The sequence below is a fragment of the Tachypleus tridentatus genome, unplaced genomic scaffold (assembly GCF_004210375.1).
Source record: "Tachypleus tridentatus isolate NWPU-2018 unplaced genomic scaffold, ASM421037v1 Hic_cluster_2, whole genome shotgun sequence".
Taxonomy (NCBI): domain Eukaryota; kingdom Metazoa; phylum Arthropoda; class Merostomata; order Xiphosura; family Limulidae; genus Tachypleus; species Tachypleus tridentatus.
In genome coordinates, this window is record NW_027467782.1 from 16892793 (window position 1) to 16917757 (window position 24965).

The following is a 24965-nucleotide window of genomic DNA, read 5'->3' on the forward strand; positions in this document are numbered from 1 at the left end:
AATTCAATAAAGCTTCTTTGTTTTGTATTTCATATGATTATTTTTCTTTTATATTTTATTTTGCACGTCTAGTTATATCAAAGACTATTGACGAAGAATAACGTTAATAAGTTTCAGATATTTCAAGTACTAATTTATTCTAATACTCGAGTTATCATTCAAAAGTATCATCTAAACTATTAAGTACAGGCTATAAATACATCTAGGTATTTATGTACACTATACAATATATTGTAGAAAAATATCATTTTTCATAATGAAAATAACAAATCAAACAAAAAAATCTTAGAAATGAAGTATTCTCCCATTTTATTTTTCTTTACCTTAGGTACATTTTCTCATTTCTCCACAAATGTATAATTCACAGTAGACAAACAAATCAAGGTTCTCGCGCTTTCGTAAAGTACATTTTTTAGTTGATTAACACAAAATCGGAGTTCGATTATTTAATTTATCGTTTCTTTATTCACTGAGAGAGCACGTCCTGGTGTTAGCGTACCTGGAGGGTTTATTATTCGCATCCCGCTGTTAAAAAATTTCTCTCACACTTTAGGAAAATGGATTCGCTACAAGAGGGACAGTAAAATTCCAATATTTGTAAAACAGTTGACAATGAATACCTTTTTGTAGCTGTCTTTTCTCTAGTTCAAAATACAAAACTGCTGAGCTCACAAAGTACTTGCTCAGCTTTACGCTAAAATTATGAAACAAACAAAAATACCTTCACTTCGTTTTTATGAGCGTAAAAACACACACCTAAGATTATTTATTATACTTTTCGTGATGACACCTTTGTATTTTATGTTTCATCAATCACTTCAAAAAAGAAACATTCGAGGTTATTTCACCTGATTTATAAGAGAGCTTCTCTTTTCATTAAGGACATTTTTCATAAACTAAATTATGACGGCGACATAATTTAGGAGTGTCTTTGAGATCTTATGAACATGATAATCCATGTTAAAAACTGTGTCTAACAATCGATTCTGAACATTAAGCTCTAATCTAACTGTAATTAATATACTCACAAACGTAAATAACAATAAATATCTATTTTCCTTAACTTCTTCAGCACCTTTATTTTGTACATTGTGTAAGCAAAGTTAATCGTTTTTTTATCATCTTAATGACGAGAAAAACCACATGTAGATAAAATATATACGCTGCTAGCCAAAATCTTAAGGCCAATGAACATAAATAAAAAATATGCATTTTGCGTTGTTAGACTCAACCACTTATTTGAGTAGAGCTTCGAAAGATGGAAATAAGAAAAGGAAAAAAACACAACATTTTTAGCATTTAATAGGGAAAATGTGAACACTATGAAATAAGCCTAAATACTAGCTGGTCAAATGTTTAAGACCATACCAAAAAGAAGTCCTAAACAGGATAGAAAATGCCCAACAAGAGGTCTCAGTAGTGAATTGCACGGCTGTCATTGCGAATAACTTCAAACATTCGCTTTGGCATGATTGACAGAAACGTTTGCAGAAGGCTGACTGGAATGTTATTCCAAGTGGTGAAGATGACTTTACGAAAATCATGCACTTTTGAAATTGACGTTCATTTCTATAGACTTCCTTTGCCATCCACCCCAAACATTTTCATTGGGGTTCAGTTTGGACGAACACGCTGAATGGTCCAAAAGAAACGCGTTATTCGCCATGAAAAAATCCTTTGTCCTGCGGGTATTGTGGATTTCAACGTTGTCCTGCTGAAAGATCCAGTCATTTTTACACAAGCGAGGGTATTCAGTCAATAATGGTGACTGCCAATATCGCCACCTGCTGTTTGACGCCCTTGTATAACCTGAAGCTCCATTGTTTCATGGAAGAAGAAAGAACCCCAGATCATGATGGAAGCTCCTTCACTGTGTCGTGTAGAAAATGTCTTCGGTGAGATATCCTTGTCGTGCCAATAACGTTTGAAGCCATCTGGACCACCCAGGTTAAATTTTTTTTCTCATTAGAGAACAAAACATTTGTCCACTTTTCTACGTCCCATGTTTGGTGCTTCTCAGCAAAGTTTAAAAGAGCTGTTTTGTGGTGTGGAAGGAGGCGTGGCCTTTGAACACGTTTACGTTTTCTAAAGCCTTTCTCTTGTAAATGCCGTCTTATTGTTTTTGAGCTGCATTCTGCGTCCGATAGGGCCTTAATCTGGTTCTACGATTGGCTGGTGTTGTCTTGCTGGATAAACCGTCGAATCCCAGTGCTCAACGTAAGCGAAATTTTTTTTGGTCGACCACTTGAAATTCTCGTTCCGGTCAAGGTCTTTTAAGATATTTGCAACAGTAGTTTTACTACGTTCAATCACACCAGCAATGGCACGTTGAGAGAGACCTTGCTTTAGCAGCTTGACAGTTCTGCCACTTTCACACTATGTCAAGTTTTCAGCCTTTGCCATATATTTTCCTCAATCTAACACAGGAGATGTCAGTGGGAGATGTTGAGAACGCTAATGCTTGAACACAAATGATTAAATTTCGTTACGTATTTACCTATTAACGCTTCGTTTGAGTATGGTAATAAAGTTGTGTTTTTTATTTTCACTTTTATTATTTTCATCTTTGGAAGCTCTTCTCAAATGAGTGGTTGAGTCTAAAAAACAGAACACAAAAAATCACCTTCACACGTTTTCGAACACTTCAAATCAAATAAAAACAATATAACCATAAAAAACACCCAATTACTAAATAAAGAAACCAACATAAACAAACTCAAAATCAAAGCATTACTTATACAGCAACTCAAGCCCAAAATAAACATCAAACATCTAAGCACGCCCTCTACATTCCTTCTCTCAATTACACAACTCTCTTCACACATGTGGTCAGCTATCAGTCACTTACCTCTTCCTTTCTTTGTGAGCTTGACGACGATCGAAGAAGGTCGAAAAGTTGTTCGCTTCTCTTCTTATAAGTTTTCTTAACACATTCAAGCAGTTTTTAAATATATACATTTGTGTATCAGATCTCTGGATTCTATCAGAACATGACGTGTATAAAATTCAACTTGGTACGTATTATTCTTTATCCTTGACGAGTCTCCTCTTTATTACGTTACTTACTTTACGTATTACTGATTCAAATCAGTACAAATATGAATTTGAAAATAGAAGATAAATAAATGTTAATACGTATTAAATTTATGATATTTTGTAACAAGTTTGAAAGAAACAATGTTCTTTTTTAAGATAAATATATTTTAATACAAAAATTATAATTTATGAAAACCGTTATCACTAAAGAGTTATTACAAATGATGGATTATATACAACAGTTTTATAAACTTGTAGACGTTAATAGTGCTACTTCTCGTTTAAGCTATTTAGTTTGATAGGCTGCACATCCTTACAAGCTGAATTTTTCCGCCGAATATATTTAACATTTTCGAAGTAATAATAATGTAAAAGTTGATTAACTGAAGTTAAACTGCTTGTAATGTTAAAAATCTATAAATGCTGCTAGCCAAATTGTGTAGTTTTCCGAATAGTTAGGGCTAATCACAGTTCTAATATTGCATTCTGATGGTTAGTGACTAACAACATTCTTCACGTAATACTGTCTCTCGGTTTTTATATGAATCAAGCGCGTCGTTCGAAGTTTCAAGAATGTTCTAGTGCGATTTCGTAAAAGAAATTTTGTGTATTACTCTCAAGAAATTTCTACAAATTTCTGGGAAAGGCTGGTTTAAAGAAAAATACAAATACCAATCAAATTAAAGTATTTTTGCTTTTAAATTTCTTCTTTCCCACTATTTTATGATTGGTTATGTTAAAATAGTTTTAAAATATAGATGAAGTTTCTATTTTTGCTACAATTACGACCAAAATAAATAAGATTATAGATGTTTTTTTTAAGAATGACTCCACTAACACAGTTTTATGAACATATAATTTTATGTGTATCTTTTTGTTCCATCTAATACAAAGTTAGTTTTCAGCTACAAGTGAAATGTGGGTGTACTGTTAGAATTCCATTACCATTTGACTTTCCTTCAAGCCTTCTTTTGTTAATCATTTCATCTGTGATTATTAAAAACTTTAGTAACAATTATTTGGTGCTTGTTAAAAACAAAACAGACCTGATTATCCGTTACACAGATATTTGTGTGTTCAACGTGTTTTATATGTTTTTACAGCAGTTTCTTAACTTTATATTTGTGATTAAGATTAGAAAAAAAAGATTGGTACAGTTTTCCATGATGATAATCGCTTCCTGTAGGCGAACTGTTGGTGTGACGTTTAAACTTAACAACATTTACGAGTTTAAAAACACCTGATAGCAACAAATATTTTTAAATCTTCCATATTAAAAAAAGTTGTATCCATCTTAATACAAAAAAACTGTTTTCCTTCCTTGTTATAACCACGGCAGCCTGAGTCACCTAGCAGGAAACATACAGAGCAATGGACTAATAAAATGGACAATTTTGTCAAACAGTTGACATTGATGGTGTCTGTTTGCAATATAACACATTCACACGGCTGAACAGGGCAGATATCAATTGGCATCTAATGGGTTTATCTTTACTCTTTTCGAAAGAGCTGATATCCTACAAAGCTATGTATAGCAAGAGATGTAAGACCTGTGGGCATCAAATAATATTACTGTTTCCGGAGGTGTTCAGATTCGTAGGCTGGAGTCATGTATATATTTGTATGGCTCCTATAATTGTGGTAAACTTTATATCCACAACTCATAAAACCCCCACAGATAAAGTATTTATACATCTTTGAAAAACAGATACGATCCGTCAGACACCTAGAGACTTTTGGAAGAAAACAGTAGCGTATTTTGGAAAGCACTAAATTTTCTATTGAATTTTTTTTTAATTTCGCTCAAAACTACTTAATTGTTATCTGCGATAGATGTCCCTAATTTTGCAGTGTAAGACTAGAAGGAAGGCAGCTAGTCATCACCACTCGCCGCCAACTCTTGGGTTACTCTTTTACCAACATTTTACCAAGATTGACCGTCATATTATAACGGTGGTACGGCTGAAAGGTTGAGCATGTTTGGTGTAACCGGGATTCGAACCTCAGATTACAAGTCGAACACCTTATCCCACCTGGCCATGCTGAACCTTGAGTCGAACACCTTAACCCTCCTGGCCATGCCGGACCTTTTCTATTGAAAAGACTAATGACTACTTTAAAAAATTTAGTGGAGCTGTTACGTTACTTTGTGTTTTCAGCCTTTTACAGGTTTTCTTTCATTTTCTTCAATAGTGTGATTAAGTTTTCTCTTACATATATCGTCTAGTTAAATTTAAATCATTTTTTATCGTTACTGACTTTAATTGTCCTGTGGTCTTTATTTTTATAACTTTAATCACCAAAGTATAAATTTCTATAATTATATCTCTTCTTGCTGTAGTGTACATTCGAATTTTGTCTCTATAATCTCACTGGCAAGGACTCGAATCCACTCTTATCTTTTCACCAAAAAACACTAACATCTGTACAGTTTATCAAAGTACATGTTTTGTCTTTATTGATGGTAAAAACATTGCATATATTCACTTCTTTATTGATGAATTTACTGTTGCTTACTTCTCATCCGACTTGTATTCCTGATGATAAAAAAATAATGGTAATTTAAATTACGATGATTTTCAAAACCAAGTGTAGATGTTTCTCAAGACCGTTAATAGTGTAGTGTCACATATTTTACTGTACACATTATTAACAACACATTGACTATATATAGTTTGATTCGAGTTTTAGCATAAAAGGCAACTGTATTTTTTATCTGCACATTTTGTTTTTCATATTTTAACTGTCTGAAAGAAGGAACGTGCCAGTAGTTACATCGTAAAACTGAGCTTTGTTTGCGTGGAATTTTACCCGTTTAGGTTGTGGTGACCTTCGATTTTGGTTTTTAAACGTTGTAGTTGTTACTGTGTGTTTTCTTTGTTAAGTGGATTATTTTCATTTTTCTATAATCGACATCACGGGAAACAGATGCAGTTTCGGTTTGTTTTGTGTTACACAGTTGCCATGGCAACTGTAGACGAAACGTTAAAAATTCTGATGTCTGTCATGCTCCATCTTCTCGCATGCTGTATACCGCAGTATATTTAGAATCTGAGAACGTAGAGAATCAAAGTAATTTTATTTATTAAATAAGTTATTTACACGCGTGCAGAATTAAACATTGAACAGCTCTGTATATATTATGCTTTAATTAAGATAATTTTGAATCTGTGAAGGATTGTTGCGTGTAAGTACAGTGGGATGCCTTGATCCAGAGACCAAAACACTCTTAACTTAAATACCGTTGGTTGATTTTTGTGTAGACTAAGAATAAGGACAAGTTTCATGTGAAGTTGATTTCCCAATAATATCTACAAATAAGGAAAACATAATTTAGATTTTATCATGAGAAAACTGTCTGGATTAGCTTAAAATTAACCGAGAACTTGGAAAAAAATATAATTTGTATTTTGTAAAAGACAGTATTATAAATAATGTACATTCATTTGTTAGTAAGACGATGGTGACTGTTAACTTTATTAATTAATTTAATTAAGATCGAAATATTGGAACAATCAACAGATGTTCATGAAAACACATAACTATGATTAATGTGTTAAATATATTACAAGTAGAAATAAGTAATTCGTCTTAGAGCGAGAATATGAAGTTTATTAATCATACCGACTAATTTGTTTTATATTTATTGTTTTTATAACGTCAAACCTTGGATATTTTTAGAAATAATGAAACCAATTTAGAAGAGGACTTTATTGACTGTGAAGAATTTTGTAGAGTTTGTGTTGTTGTTGTTTTTTTTAACATTGTCTGGAGAAGTACTCTGATCTATATATTATGTTTGTAATTAATCGCAAAGCTACAAAATGCGGTATTTGTTCTCAGCCCACCATGGATATGAAACCCTGCTCACTAGAGTTGTAAATCCCGAATGCATACCGCTGTGTCACAGAGGGGTCTACTCTACATACCGCTGTGTCACAGAGGGGGTCTACTCGAGCTACCCAATTTGTATCACTTATTTATTTCATCTTCAACTTAAGTTAAACTTTAAAAAAATTCAAAACCACAAGTGCAGTGGCATGTTGTCAACTGCACATTAGTTCTTTAAGTCATGTGTTGTTTGAATTTCAATTTTTAAAAGAATATTTTAAATTATTAAACATATAAATTTATAAATTACTAAGTAATATTAGCGTGGCAATATGTATTTATAACAACTCACATTTTCCCTCAGTCTGCAATATTAAAAGTAAATACTAAATTGAAATACTGTTTTGATCTTCTGCAATAGTGGTGACGAAAGCCCTTTTAATTGTGAAAACTACTTTCGAATAATAAAACCAGTTATATTATTGTAATGTAGTCTAGTAAGGTGTATCCTTAGGAAAACCGAGCTGAAACCCTTTTACATACTATATAGCTATAGTTATTACATAGCAAAATACTTATGTTATATAACTGAGAGAGATCTTGTGAAACTAACTGTGTCTAGGTGATTAATTTAATTAGTAGAGTGTGTTGTAAAAGCTAGTAAATAGAAGTTAAAGATACCAGCTGGTTTACTTCTGTATTGTTTATAAAGATTTGTATAGGTTGAATTAACTAGTTTCATTCTTGTTTTATACTTTCAAAAGGTGAGTAACGATCTTTTAAAGTAAGTTACTCTGGGATTAAATAAAACTTAATTTACTTAAGTGGAATAAGTCAGATTTTATACTTTATTATCAATATCTAATATAAAAATGCAAGAAATGTCGTACTTATTTAATTAACATTTTTACGATGTTAAATCAAGATATCGTCAGGTTTAAAGAATTACACATTTTTCTGTTATTAATAACTGATATTTTCATTTTCTCTCGGTTTCATGTAATCGATACAGTACGTAAATCGGTTTTAAATACGACTCTCTCTCTTAAGGTTCAACTGAAGTGGTTCTTAAGCGCCATTCCTCTGGGCTTCAAAACCTGAAGCTGTGAGATATCCTTGGTGGATGGTAAAGCTAGCTCTTATTTCGATGTTTTATTGCTCTGTGGAAAGATACATGTTATGTTCCAGTTCTTGATATTTAAAGTATGTGGAACAGGAATTAATCATTTTATCATACAGTTGTGGGAGAGTATCTGACCTCAATACCGACTATCTTTTAATTGAATAGCAGGGTTAGGTGTTCAATTGTATCTCTCCCACATTTCAAAATGTCAAGTATGCTCAATGCTTTTTTTGGGAAGTTCAAATGTCAGTACGTTTAATTAACCTTACGAATGAAACCAAACAAGATTTTCAGTTATAGCTAGCACTACCTACCGACATTCTATATAATGATTAAACATGTTTTTCCTCACAGTAACTATTATTTACTAAATTTTTGTGTGAAGATTTATCAAGTATTTATCGTAAGTGAATAAAATGATAAAAAATACATTGTTTTAGATTTAATATACAAGAAACTGAAAGAAAAAACACTTTTTTGTTTCTCATTTTATTGAACAGCAGTGTTATTTATATTACTTACCTTAGTGCTTCAGTAAAGTTTGGCTTGTGTGCCCAAACTGCTGTTAGAAATATCTTCCTTCATGTGAGATACTATAGCCATGTATCTTCTTTCATACGAGATATTATGTTGATACATCTGATTTCAGGCTAAGTATTAATTTAAGACCTTCGACTGTTTATGAGGTACTATTTTGATACATCCGCCTTCATGTGAGATACTATATTTGATGGTGTGAAATAATGAAATATTATGACTGAATACACTTAGCTAAGGAATAGTGGCAATTATTTATTGCTTAAGCATGAGAGTACTGTTAAACTTATATCTGTAGGTAGATTCAGTTTAAATAAATAAAGGCGCAACCCAATATCTCTAACTTATGTAATAACGTGAGAGAAAGACCTCGACAGAGAATAAAGAGAGAAACTTATTTCCTGTTAAAGGAAAAATGTTAGGCTCGGTGTGATTTAATGATTAGGATGTTATATTTTGTATCAGAGGGTCTATGTTGGGATCTGATGACAAACAAGCAAACAATTTATTACACATCACATTTAAGAGCTACGAGTGTATTATTGTGTGTGATTCTTTTTCCTTTTTTTTTAATTTCCCGTAAAAGTACATGGGGACTATCTGTGCTAGTCGTCCCAAATTTAGTAGTATACGACTACAGGGAAGGCAGCTACTCATCACCTCCCACCGCCAACACTTGTGCCAACGAATAGTTGGTCACATATTATAACGCTTCAAGATTGAAAGGGTAAGCGTGTTTGGTGGGACGGGGATTCGAACCCGCGATACTTAGATTACGAGTCGATCGCCTTAACCACCTAGTCAGGCCAGGACCACTTGGGATACCACAATTGATAGTGGAGGAAGCTATATACTGACTGTCTGCCTTCCCTCGTGGAAAGTTTCAGTTTTAAGATAACGTAAATTAAACACTAATTCCTGCAATCTAATCTTTATTGATATATATATTTGACTCTTGAACTACTCTTGTTTGACTGTCACTCTTATAGCATGCCAACACAGCACCAAAGTGCAGGGCATTATTTCGTTTAGTAGTAACTGGACTTAACCAAGAACCCTCAGTCCCATAGTCTGGATTACTGGTAGTTCGCTTAAAGAAGTGAGCAATAGGCCGCAAATGCTTTTACTGTTTAAGCCCGTATTCCTCGCATTCGTGGGTTAAGTTTGTTGTTTTTCTGCATGATTCTCACTGTTTTCGTATGAATGACACACAGGTTGGTTCTTCGAAGAGTCCTACCAAAATGGCCTCACTATCCTGTTGAAAGCTATGACGTGGAGCTCTGGAATCGCAGGTCAGTCTTGAAGTCCTGAGCTATGGGTACTTCACTCCCTAGGTTTTCTTGCATTTTGTTTTATACAGTATTACATCTTCGGTATGAAGGGTCTGTAAGGAAGCGATATAATCCATATCGGGTAGTAAGACCTCACAGATTGATTGGTTTTTAATTTAGCGATGACTATCTGTGTCATCAGTCCCTGACTTTGAAGTGATAGATTAGAGGGAAAACAACTTATCAACACCAAACATCACCAACATTTGGGCTATTCGTAACGAACAAAATGTTAGATTCTCACGTTCTTATGATCATGTTATTATTTAATTTGGGTCTTGTGTTTGAGAAGTGGTACTACTGACCATGCTTCGTTCTTTCAGCTGTATGTGCGTCATAATAGTAACAGTCAATCCCACTTTTCTTTAAGAAAAACTCTTCAGACGGTAAATGGTGTGGACTGATTACCTTACCAATGTTTTTTGGTTCAAAATTACGGTCTGTTAAGCCTAAATCACTGGGTATCTCCGACATGGCAACTTATCGCATTATGCGCATAATATATCAATTAATTGTACAAAGAAATTTATTCAAACTAAGAAGTTTGAAGCTTTGTTGTCTTCTTTATTTTAATAAAAGTTTTAATACCCACACTAGCAGTATTGAAATACATTGTTACATCAAGTAGATTTCTCGTGATCACGAAGTACATTATGTTGAAGACTCGAAAGAAAAAAACTTAAATTTACATAACAGTCTGATGGCAGTAGTAGTAGCTTGGCCAAATTGTTGCTTTATGAAGTTTGTAGTGATTAGAGGAGTTGGATATCTAACAACCAAACTCTCATTCGAAATGATGCTTCTTTACTCAAACAGATAATTAAAGTAAAACAATATATAAGTTATGTGGATGTCACTCTACGAACCCAAAACACATTTCAAAGATGAAGAGAAGTATCTATGAGGATATTTATTAAATTAAACATTTATAGAAATATGAAAGAACGTTTCAAAAACTGAAATGTTACAGTAACAAAAGTACATTAACGAAAGCTGACATTACTTATATTACTAGTTTGTTAAATGATTTATGCTTAAGTTTTGGATGCTTTTGTTCTCGGTTCATTGGTAATTTAACTGAGAAATGGACATGTTAAGATGCTGGGTGCAAAAGTACCTTAACTTCAAATAAAGAGATAGACATGCGTAAAGTCGGAACATGTAGTCGGTTTAGGTTTGAATTTCCGTCACACCAAACATGCTAGCCCTTTCAGAGATGGTGGAGTTATAATGTGACGTGCAATATAACTATTCGTTAGCAAGTTGGTGCTGGGAGGTGATGACGAACTACCTTCCCTCCACTCTTATATTGTTGAAGAAAGGACGGCTATCGCAGGTAGCCCTTGTGTAACTTTACGAAAAACTGAAAACAAAACAAACACATCACGATATACTTATCCAGTGTAACTTTTTTATATAATTTTTTATACTTTTTTATATAATTGTTTAATTATGCTGATGGTATGAGTATCCTAGCCCTCAAAGTATGAGGTGCTAAAGTCTTGGATAAAAAGATTTCTCAATGTTCTATATTGATATTAAGGTTCACACTCATGTAATAACTACAGAGTAAATGTTGAAAATGTAACAATGCAGCGTATGACCGAACAAACAGAATTAGGAAACTAAAATTACTACACGTCTTTTTTATACAGATGTGTATTTTTTTTGTAATAAGGATTTAAAAACGTGAATGACTATGATAACTAATTAATTTTTAACCATTATTTTTTATTTTGTAACATAGATTTCTGAGATAAGTACAATTCGATACAGTGGGCATTCAGCGCTCTGCCCTTGGCGAGAATACAGTTGAGAACAGCTCTTTAGGTAATGAAATCCAGCTATTATTACATACTAACATATTAACACTAAATAGTATCAGTAAGATTAAAACACTAATGTGATTAACAGCAATAACAACTTTTTTTATATTAACAAATCGCATCAACTGCTATATACCAATAATAATGAGAGACAAAATATTTCCCAAAACGCCATTTGCATGTCCAGCCTGATACTATATGCAGTTTACGTGATTTTTATCATAAAATATATATAGCATGGGTATTAATGCAGAGGTTAGTGAAGCAAAGAAGGTTTTCCGATAATAAAAGAGTTGAAGAACCACTTCAAACGAAGATATCCTTTGCCCTTATTCCTCTCTAAATGATTTTACACTTCTTATGATTTAGTGTCTGAATTGGACTAAATACGACAAAAAAACCGGTAGTTAAAAGGTATTTGAATTAAAACTTTTAATTATAATCTCATTTATAAAAACAACACGTGATCGACCATATCATTACAGACGAGGCCTATCGTTATCACTAGAGATCGTAAAGACAACAAGATTCGTAATGTTGTTTATGAATACAGATAACAGTACATAAAGCTATATATATATATATACGAGAAATGGCCCGGCATGGCCAGGTGGGTTAAGGCGTTCGATTCATAATCCGAGGGTCGCGGGTTTGAATCCCCGTCGCACTAAACATGTTTGCCCTTTCAGCCGTGGGGTCGTTATAATATGACGGTCAATTCCACTATTCGTTGGTAAAAGAGTAGCCCAAAAGTTGGCGGTGGGTGGTGATGACTAGCTTCCTTCCCTCTAGTCTTACACTGCTAAATTAGGAACTGCTACCGAGCTGAAAGGGTTAGTATGTTTGGTGCTACATGGATTCGAACCCGCGAATTGCGGGTCGAACGTCTTAACCCACCTGGCCATTCCGGGCCTACTAGCTTCTAATATTCATGATTTGGGATATATATTGTATACAAATTATACAGAGTATTGCATACTTTCGCTGAATACAGTGGTAAGTCTACGGATTTACAACTCAAAAATCAGGGGCTCGATTCCTCTCCGTGTATTCAGCATATAACCCGACGCAGCTTTCCTATAAGAAAAACACACACACACATGAGGTACAGTGAAGAAGTGGTCGACTTATTTGTTTAGAATTAAGCAGAAAGCCACACAATGTGATATCTGTGTTATCCCTACCATGAGTATTGAAACGCGATTAATGATTTACATGTTATAATTTAAGAGTCCCATCTTCAAGTTGTAATACACACAACAATATTTAATAAAAGTTTTAAGTATAGGTATAAAAGTGTTTTACTTTGCATAGGTTTAGAGTGGTTTTACTCTTGTATTAGAAGGAATTATTAGGTTTATTGTTTTATGATGTTGAATTTCCTCTTTGGTAAGTAAATGTTACGAATGATATACTTACCTGAGGTGCAATTTTTAAAAAAAAAGATTTTTCAGAGTTATGGTGTTACTTCCCCGACTTAAAATACATGAGACTTACTATCATGTAATTTATATACGACATTAGTATTGTGTTTGCTTTCTATTTTTTTACCAGAATGAAAGTATTTTGTTGTTAATTCTTTTTTTGGATTAGGGTTATTCACAGGGTGATTATCGCGTTGTTGACTGAGGTTTCTCCCTTTACTAGTTACTTCAAATATCCTTCCCAGTCGCTCTATAACCTAAAAATGTTGAATATTATTTGAATCTCGTAATAAAAAGTTTTAAGTAACTCATTTCAGAATGTTTCCTAAACTAATTATCTTCAAGTGCGTTTCTCAACAAAATAAATGCACGAAATAGACTGCTTACAATTGTGTTAAAAATACTCACAATATAAATCCACGTGAGCAGTATCATTTTTATATAACATTGAGGCTTCATTTCCAAATAATCTAAAGTGAACAATTTATTACTTTCGAAAGAACATGAAATCAGATTCTCATAATTTTATGGGAGGACTTGTCCATGTGGAAATATGATTGGTAAACATATCTACCTCTAATTCCTATGAATATTACCATAAATCCCACGCATTCTAAAGACAAACCATTGGAACATTTGTACGTCTATACACTGATCCAATTAATCACGACTCCAGTCTTATAAGTGATATCGCCAAATTCAACATGCTAAGTAGATCGATACAATCTTTGAATATGTTTATAGTAACACCAATAGGATACTCTTGGAACATTAATCTTATTTTATTAATTGATACTAAAGATGAGCTGCAAGGGATATTTCAGGGAAATGATGAAGAAGAACTCGTGATATTATTGGTATTGTATCAGTGCCAGGCTGCCTTTGAAATTTAGAGTTATCATACTCTTCAGTTTATAGGAATGAATAAACCACACCAAAACCGTTTTGAATATGCAAACTGGCAACTAATGTGACAATCAATGAGATATGAAGTCGAAGTACAACAGAATTTATCAGAACTTCTTTATGACAGAGCTTAGCATTTCGTAGATATCTTGATGTAACCAAAGATTGCTCGCTTTTGGAAAAGGTATATAATAGGCCTTTGCAATGTAAATGTTTATATGTTCAAATATTAATTTAAATTTTCTAAACAAACTTGGTTCGCTAGAACAATTCGGAAAAAGTTCTGCAACATATCGAAGAAACACAAATGTCAGAGACGCTGAAGCAACGAAAAATATCTGGAAACTAGGTCAACCGGGTATGGATTACTTATTTATTATTTATTTCTGACTTAGTAGTAGTTTAGGTTTTAAAGTCCTTAAAGGAGACCCTTAAGGCAAACCTGGGGCGCTCAGAAACTTTTGTTTCTCTTCAGCCCCACACGCGTATAAGGTAAGATGTGTCGTGAGGAGAAAGGTAGAAAAAACGAATTGAATGATGTATTACAGAAAATAACGATAATATTGGAAAGTTGAGGAGCGGGAGAGCTGGACTGGTACACTTTGGACGGAAATCATCATGACCACGAGCAGGGAGACCAAGCTGCAGCAGGTCACAAATTCTTAAAGGAACCAGTGACATAAGGAGGGACAGAGAAAGGGAGAGAGAGAGAGAGAGAAAGAGAATAAAATATGGAGAGAGAGATAGGAAAGAGGATAGTGTGGAGAGTGAGAGGAAGAGAGACAGAAGGTCCTTTCAGAGCTAGGGTGCGGGGGATCTATAAATCAAATGGCGAGAAATGTGGGGGAAACCGGAGTACCCGGAGAAAACCACTTTCACTGGGTGGGCGCGGAAAAACAATACCAACCCAGTGCCCAACCTGGAATGTAAAAACATTAATGACATATAAATGGGTAACACAGCATTGTCTGTTTTATCGGTAATGGTTAGTACTGGTCCCTGTGGTTAGTAGTCCAGTTTAATGGTGAAGTATACTTTGAGGTGTGTCTGCCAGTCGGAATAATTGGCGAGTTTGGGAGTTTCTGTCAGTAGCTTTAGTGTAGTATCGTTTGGTAAGTTTGATGAATCGATCCTGAATTGGTAATAGTTGAGTTAGGAAGTTGAGGTATGTTGCGGTAGTATAGTTGGGGAGGCGGTAAGCGGTTTTAATGGTGCGGTTTTGCAGGTTTTGTAACACTGAGTATTGTCCTTCAGTCATGTTACATGTGGCTGCACTACCATATTCGAAAAGGGGTCTAATGAATGCTTTGTATATTGTAAATTGGCTTTGCTCTAAACATTACCAAGCAAACAAAACTTCCACACAAAGGTAAAAGGTTATTTCTGTCAGAATACCGTAAATAATTTGATGATTTAACGTACACGTCACACTGTCAGTCAAGATCGCCTAAGTAATTTGATTATATAATGTTGAATATCATATCATTCTATTATATTACTGCCACCATGGGCATATTATTCTGAAATAAAGTTATATCTTCTTTTATCTTAGCAATCACATGAGACAGGTTAGGTCTCATAATGCTTTCGATTACATTTCTCTAATATAATTTAGAAATACCAGTAAAACCTTCTTATATTATTTCATTCATTCGCACTTTGAGAATCTCTTACCAGAATTAATTTGTTCTAAGACGATTCTTAATGTAATACACCTATTTCATTGCAATGATAACTTGTGAAACTGCACGGTGAATTTCGAATTGGATAGAAATTAACAAGTAAACCTTTAACATTATGGATTCGTGCCTACTGGTTGTGTGGAAATCCTAAAGGATAACATCTTAAGCCTTATAAATCTGTTCATAATCCAGTGTTGTAACCACATTCTACACTCCATCACCTAACACTATGTATTAACTTTATTCTACGCTCTCTTACCTAGTATTGTGTATTAACTTCATTCTGCACTCTCTTATCTAGTATTGTGTACTGAGTTCATTCTACACCCCCTTACCATACTTCGTTCTATACATCCCTTTACCTAGTATTGTGTATTAACTTCGTTCTATACATCTCTTTACCTAGTACTGTGTATTAACTTTGTTCTATACATCTCTTTACCTAGTACTGCGTATTAACTTTGTTCTATACATCTCTTTACCTAGTACTGCGTATTAACTTCGTTCTATACATCTTTTTACCTAGCATTGTGTATTAACTTCGTTCTATACATCTCTTCACCTAGTATTGTGTATTAACTTCGTTCTTTACATCCCTTTGCCTAGCATTGTGTATTAACTTCGTTCTATACATCACTTTACCTAGTATTGTGTATTAACTTCGTTCTATACATCTCTGTACCTAGTATTGTGTATTAACTTCGTTCTATACATCCCTTTACCTAGTATTGTGTATTAACTTCGTTCTATACATCTCTTTACCTGGTATTGTGCATTTGCTTGCTTGAAACAATACGTTGTAGATATTGGCCAAGAATAATGAAGTCATGATGTGCACATGGTTTTTCAAACAATACGTTTTTAAAGGTCCTGTTACTTAGGACTTTCATGCTATGTTTTAAACAATATCACAAAGAATCGTGTATTTGTACTACTGAACAGTTCCCGGATGATAACGCGTGAATATGTATAGGTAACATAGCTGAATCACAACATAACTCCCTATACTGTAACTACATTTAACAGAATATTTACAATTCACATTAGATTTCACAACACTTGAACTATAGATATATGGCTATAATTTAGAATAAAATGAAATATATTTTGTGATTGTAATTCTTCCAAATGATGAATCGTCTCTACAAACAAACATCAATGATTTACTGTAACCAATGTAAATATTCAGTTAAGGTCTGCGAACATTTTATCATTTTGTTTCTCTTGCGTGTTACGAGAGGATGTAAACTCAAGGAATATTGTACACTCTGTTTAAACAGTTTCTGTCTACTTATTAGAGATCAATCGATCGATTTAGAGGTTACACGTGGAACAGCGAAATGTCTAAACTGATATACGAGGTTCGATTCTCCTCATACAGCCCAACGTAGTTTTCTCTGAAAAAACAACAACATGAGTTACGGTTGAATGGGTTTTATAACTCTAACTGTAATGAAACATTTTAAATCGAATATTCCACAACTGAAATAAAACGTATATAAAATATATATTCACTAAATCTTGTTTATTGTTATATTTTATCTGTTTCAGAGACATCTCAGAAAGTGTCTTTAACAATTAGTGTTAAATTTCAGAACTAAATCGATTGAGAACGTTGACGAATTAAACTTTACGAGATGTTCAAGATTTGTGCACTCGTACTACTGACTTTTACACCAGTTTTACCATCATGTATTTCATTTCTTCATCATGTGTCACTATACCTGTCTCAAACTTTAAACAATATATTTTATACCAGTTTTATCATCATGTATTTCATTTCTTCATCATGTGCCACTATACCTGTCTCAAACTTTAAACAGTATATTTTATACCAGTTTTATCATCATCAATTTCATTTCTTCACAATGTGCCACAAAATCTGTCTCAAACATTAAACAGTATATTTTATACCAGTTTTATCATCATGTATTTCATTTCTTCATCATGTGCCACTATACCTGTCTCAAACTTTAAACAGTATATTTTATACCAGTTTTATCATCATCAATTTCATTTCTTCATCATGTGCCACAAAATCTGTCTCAAACATTAAACAGTATATTTTATACCAGTTTTATCATCATGTATTTCATTTCTTCATCATGTGTCACTATACCTGTCTCAAACTTTAAACAGTATATTTTTTACCAGTTTTATCATCATGTATTTCATTTCTTCATCATGTGTCACTATATCTGTCTCAAACTTTAAACAATATATTTTATACCAGTTTTATCATCATGTATTTCATTTCTTCATCATGTGTCACTATATCTGTTTCAAACTTTAAACAGTATATTTTTTACCAGTTTTATCATCATGTATTTCATTTCTTCATCATGTGCCACTATACCTGTCTCAAACTTTAAACAATATATTTTATACCAGTTTTATCATCATGTATTTCATTTCTTCATCATGTGTCACTATATCTGTCTCAAACTTTAAACAATATATTTTATACCAGTTTTATCATCATGTATTTCATTTCTTCATCATGTGTCACTATATCTGTTTTAAACTTTAAACAATATGTTTTATACCAGTTTTATCATCATGTATTTCATTTCTTCATTGTGTGTCACTATATCTGTCTCAAACTTTAAACAATATATTTTATACCAGTTTTATCATCATGTGTTTCATTTTTTCATCGTGTGCCACTATATCTGTCTCAACCTTTAAACAATATATTTTATACCAGTTTTATCATCATGTGTTTCATTTTTTCATCGTGTGCCACTATATCTGTCTCAACCTTTAAACAATATATTTTATACCAGTTTTATCATCATGTATTTCATTTCTTCATCATGTGTCACTATATCTGTCTCAAACTTTAAACAATATATTTTATACCAGTTTTACCATCATGTATTTCATTTCTTCATCATGTGTCACTATATCTTAACGATTATCTTTCCATCCAAACATCTTATATCTGTCAAGGTTTACTGTATCTACTCTTTCTCTGTGTATCGTCTTCAATATTTTTCCGTTAATTTCCATATTCTGTATTTTGAAAAACAGTTTGTTTTTCTGCCTGTAATATCAAATGGTGGCTAACAGTAACAACTTGTTTTTCTAGGCATTAGAAACAAACATATTATTCCTTGTTTCATATATAATCTACATGATTGTCTGTAATGTTATATGATTGTCTATACTGTTGTATCATTGTCTCTAATGTTATGTTATTGTGTGTAATGTTATATGATTGTCTGTAATGTTATATGATTGTCTATACTGTTGTATCATTGTCTCTAATGTTATGTTATTGTGTGTAATGTTATATGATTGTCTGTAATGTTATATGGTTGTCTAATGTTATATGATTGTAATGTTATATAATTGTCTGTAATGTTATATGATTGTCTGTAATGTTATATGATTGTCTGTAATGTTATATGATTGTTTGTAATGGTATATGATTGTCTGTAATGTTATATGATTGTTCGTGATGTTATATGATTGTCTGTAATGTTCTCTTATTTTTAAAGCTATATTCGTAGAATTTCACCCCTCAGTGGAACTGCGGAATGTCTACGGACTTATAGCGCTAGAAACCGGATTTCGATACCCGTGGTGAACAGGTTGCAGAAAGCTTTATCTCAAACAAAGAAAGAAAGCTTAATTTTCCACCCATTATACGTCTTTAACTTACATCCAATATGTTCACAACGTTATTTATATATAATATTTTAAACTTACATCCAATATGTTCACAACGTTATTTATATATAATATTTTAAACTTACATCCAATATGTTCACTACGTTATTTATTTATATTATCTTAAACTTACATCCAATGTATTCACTACGTTATTTATTTATAATATTTTAAACTTACATCCAATATGTTCACTATGTTATTTATTTATATTATTTTAGACTTACATCCAATGTGTTCACTAGGGCTATTTATTTATATTATTTTAGACTTACATCCAATGCGTTCACTAAGTCTATTTATTTATATTATTTTAGACTAACATCCAATGTGTTCACTAGGGCTATTTATTGAAATTATTTTAGATTTACATCCAATGTGTTCACTAAGTCTATTTACATATATTACTTTAGACTTACATCCATACCAGTATCGTGTAGCATTGCACGAAATTCCAAACAAACCAAATATCCTTAGATGGCCATTTTTTGATAAAGCCTATAATATATCCTAACATTTCAAAACAAAATTCTGCTTTTCATCAGCGACCATGTTGGACATTTTCTCTTAAATACATTAAACTTTCTATCCTTTCGTAGTAGTATAACAATAGGTGAACATTGCTTAAAATTCTTGTTGGTTTTCTATAGATATAAATAACAGTTCTTGTTTTGCTTTAGCTGTAAACATGTCTAAATATAGCGACAAGGTACTGGTTCACTTTTAAAGTTAATATAATACTATGCTTTACTGATCTTTTGAAAAGACATAAAAATCATTTCTGAATTCCAGTTGAATAAAATACATGAACGTGTCCAAACTTATTTCATATAAACATCAAGTTACATAGTAGAGACTTTAACTTCAGCCCCTCACTCGCTGGTACAGCGGTAAGTCTACGGATTTACAACGCTTAAATCAGGAGTTCAATTCCTCTCAGATGGCTTAATAGATATCCCGATGTGGCTTTGTTAAAAGAAAACAGATATCCTGATGTGGCTTTGTTAAAACAATACAGATATCCCGATGTGGCTTTGTTAAAAGAAAACAGATATCCCGATGTGGCTTTGTTAAAACAAAACAGATATCCCGATGTGACTTTGTTAAAACAAAACACACACACTTTAACTTCACATTATTACTTAGTCTTGACTTTATTGTAATTTGTTCTTTTTGTATTCTGCCTCCATTTTATCAGTTTCAAAAACTAATTATTTTCATCCGTTACTTTAAAAAAATATGATCATAACTTCTTCTTGTAGCCGTGGCTACACTAAGTGTGACAGTCATATACATCAACAGATCACTCAAGAGTAGCCAAAGAGTTGACGACGAGTTCTGTTAGCTTACTGCCTTTTTAATGTTCTGAGCGAAATGAACTTTCTGAAAAGACAAGGGTTGTAATAAACAATGATTTTGTTTTTCATTGAGGTTCAACTTTATTTATAATTTATCAATAGTATATATGTATGTAAAACATTTAATAGATTCTGATATGTTTCCCACCGTCAGCCTTAGTTGTTATGTTATTACACTTGTTTACTTCACATATTGTTCATGTTTTGTATTGTTTCTTTGTGTACTTCCTCAAGTTATTATGAATGAATTATTCTAAAAATAACACATATTTTATATAGACACATGTACTTACCACATTTAACCATCAATGTGTTAGTTAATCCATCATATATCAGTATAATAGAGTTTGAGCAAAAGGGTTGAGATACTTTTTAACTTACGGACGATCACAACATGTACGGTGTGAAGGTATGTTATCTGTGTTAATATTTGGTGACATAACGGAAACACAAATACTCTAAATTAATTTACTGAATTCATGCTATCGTAACTTAAAAATTCTAGCTTTAATTGGTCCGTGTTATTGGAGAAGATATGTGTGAACTTGCACAATTATGGATACGGAAAACACCAGCTCACGATATTATAAGTGGTAGACACTGTTAGGGTGTCAAAAGCACAAAAAATTATTATTGTCACAAATGAGACCGGACTTCCCTTTTATGTTGTCGTTCTTTCGTGTTTCATCCCTCTGGAAAATGACCAAAATGGACATCAAAAACGAGATCTAAACCCGGAAAGCAGCTAGTTGGCTCGGAACACGAACTGAAGCTACTCACAGTGATGACGAGAAACCCACTTGTTGTGAACCTGACGATGACCGAAGAAGGTCGAAACGTTGTTCGCTCTTCTATGTAAAGTGTTTTCTCAGCCCAAACGAGCCGTTTTTGCATATAAATGAAGCTACTCACAATCCAAATGTACCAGCAGAAGCTAATACCATCAACCGACAAACCGAATTCACTCTACTATGAAACCATGAATCCCGTGTCATAATATTTCTCTGTTGTGTGTGTTTAAATAATTCTTGTTTATATTGTTCAGTTAGTGATGAAATTACTCGGCGAATTTTTTGCTTTGCAAGTCGAACAAAATGTGTAATTAAACAACGTAACATATGAAATGTTCCTGTCAGCTCTAGTCATTCTATTTTAGTTTACAATTTTAGATAAAATCTATGTATATATTGTATTTCTACTGTAAAAACTCAAATAAAAAATAAAATGTTTACAGTGTTTTACGTCTATTTTTATCGGAAATGTTGAGTTGTTTTAATAGCTGAACTTAGTTTAACTGACACATAAGGTCAGTCGAACTAAATCTAAGAATAGGTAATGCGTATATAAAAATAAAACAAAAAAGATATTTTTCTTTGTCTCTAAAATTAGGGTGTTTTTTTCAACATCAAACATACAATTCTGGAACATCTTTGTTTTTAAGTTTTCAGAAAAAAACTTTGTGAGTAACACAGTATAACATATTTTTAATATCTGTTTTATCAGATATTATGTTAACGTAAATAAACTTCTTCAAACAACGTGATTTATTGAACCTAACGGCCCGGCATGGCCAAACGTGTTAAAACGTTCGACTTGTAGTCCGAGGGTCGCGGGCTCGAATCCCGGTCGCACCAAACGTGCTCGCCCTTTCAGCCGTGGGGTCGTTATAATGTTACGGTCAATACCACTATTCGTTGGTAAAAGAGTAGCCCAAGAGTCGGCGGTGGGTGGTGATGACTAGCTGCCTTCCCTCTAGTCTTACACTGTTAAATTAGGGACGGCTAGCACAGATAGCCCTCGAGTACCTTTGTACGAAATTCCAAAACAAACAAACAATAGAGCTAATGAATGGCTTAATGCTAATGATTAGGGTATGATTTTATATAATTTAAACATTCTATCGTTTGTTTTCAAAGGTATCATAGAGATAGAACATTCTTTACGTATCCTTTACTGCGGCTATTTTTACATCAGCCTATCTATAATACATGTAAATCTCTTTATTATGTGTAGGAATTACAGATTGTAAGTACGAAGGTAACTCACTTTCAATGTCGTCTAATACTTTTTATAATCTACTTGGAGCTATAAAGTATGAACTCAACTTTCTGTCTGCAGTTACATACAGTGCTTGTACTGACTTAGCTAACTCAGTCCCACTATTTTCAACTGAAATTATGAATTCTAGAATTGAAAACTAACATTACAATTCCTGCCTTATGAAGCTCAGTCTGTCTTATTCTAGTATGTATCAAACTGTTAGTAATGTTTACTAATGCTCTAGACACGCTTTTAATTTCCTGTTCATGTAATTCAAGTGTCTGGTTTAATGAATTCATTATAGTCATCTGTTCACCTATTAAATGAATCATTTCTCTGGATACTTGTCTCTGATGTTCTACTTTCTTGTTTAATTCACGTAAATCATCTGTGGTTGTGGTTCAGAACAAAACTTTCAGAACATTTCCACCTGCCTGTATTAAACCACGTTTCTGTTGAGTAAAATCTGAAATCTAAACGTTATCTTTAATACCCTTTAATCCTAATAACAAATCTTCTATCTCAACAAGGTATCGTCTAATTAAGATCTTATACTTCTGAATTAACCCTTGCTGTAAAATCCTTACTAAAATACAACAGGCAAAACAACTTACAGACTCAGTTTGTTTTATAAAACAATTTTTGCTATGTGGTCAACCTTACCACACTTAAAACACTACAAGTCCTCGCACTTATTTTGTCCGTTTCGCCAATTTACTTTTTCATTTGTACTCTTACTTATCATACTAATTACAGACTGCTTGTGCCTGTATATCTGTTGCTTTCTTGTTTCCTCGATTAAATCTAATAAGGTTGCTCGTGGGGTATTGGAATCATTAACATCACTCCGAGCTCTATCACTAAGCGACCTTCGCTCATACTCAGACTTTAGTGTATCTTGGATCATCATCTAATCTAAGTTCTACGTAATCTATTACCTTGGTCTTGTAGCTTATGTCCAAACACTCGAACAGACTCGCCTTTTTCTTGATTCATATTTCGTAATTGTGCTTGGCCTTTCTCGTTTACCATATTCCTCTGTCAGCATACGTGTTACAAACTGAAAATCTACAGTTTCACGCTACGCCTCAATGAAACGTTTTGCTTCTCCTGCTGTTCTTAGTCTCAAAATGTCTGATTTCTGTGCGTCAGTCCAACCAGATATTCTAACAGCTTCATTTAATGCACCTATAAAATTTTCGACATCCTGGTCGAGCTTACTGTGAAAAAAAGGTATCGTGCCCGTTAAGTGTCTAGTAACTCACGAACCTACTTGAGTGAGTGGATCCGGCACAGCTTCCACATTATCATCAGCCCTCCTGGTTGTAGTAGTGTGTAGTGCTTTACAAACCTACTTGAGTGAGTGTATCTGACACAGCTTCCACATATTATCAGCCCTCCTGGTTGTAGTAGTGTGTAGTGCCTTACAAACCTACTTGAGTGGGTGTATCTGGTACAGCTTCCACATATCATCAGCCCTTCTGGTAGTAGTGGTGTCTATGCCAGCAGTAGCCACAGTTACTTATTTAATATTATTTTCTACTCACACTACTTATAGAACCTTAAACTAACTTCTCTACCTCAACTTCTTTCTTTACTTTAACCCACCTGTTGTTAGTTACTCCAAAAATATCCTCCAAGACTTCACCAATCACGTAACGCTGAGGAGGCAGGCCGAGTGGTTGGTTAAGCTTAGCTGTTGGAACTTCGACTGACAGTACGTGTTGTTACACGACTTATTTATTTTTAAGTGAGGATGTAGTGGGTGAGTGGAGCACACAGATACTAACTCGAGACTAACTGCCCTCCTCTAGTCTTACACTGCTAAATTAGGCACGGGTAGCGCACATAGCCCACCTTTAGCTTTGCGTGAAATTCAAACCAAACCACGTCGATAGAACAGCAGAATTAGTTGTCATAAAATGGTTAATAAAGAGAAATTATTGTTAATCAAGAGCTTGAAACCATTGATGTTGAATATAAGTACAGTTGGGATTTCAAATGTATTAAAGATATACCGCTGATGTATTTTCAAGGTAGCTGATGGGTGAATAATCTTCCAAAACTGATATTTCTCAAATACAGTTGACGAACTTACCGATAAATTGGACTAGATATTTGTTTTTAGTATTTTAAACGATTTATCTACTGAATAATTAAGAAAGATAAATTAATAGCGGAAACACTAAATATTTT

At 33.3% G+C, this 24965-nt stretch overlaps 1 long non-coding RNA gene across 1 annotated transcript; it reads left to right on the plus strand.

The window, feature by feature from the left end:
- Positions 1-2816: 2816 nt before the first annotated feature.
- LOC143242896 (uncharacterized) lies at positions 2817-21344 on the plus strand. The gene is made up of 4 exons (XR_013023374.1): positions 2817-3014; positions 7918-7993; positions 11606-11688; positions 19200-21344. It is a non-coding gene; the product is annotated as an uncharacterized LOC143242896 (long non-coding RNA).
- The last annotated feature ends 3621 nt before the right edge of the window (positions 21345-24965 follow it).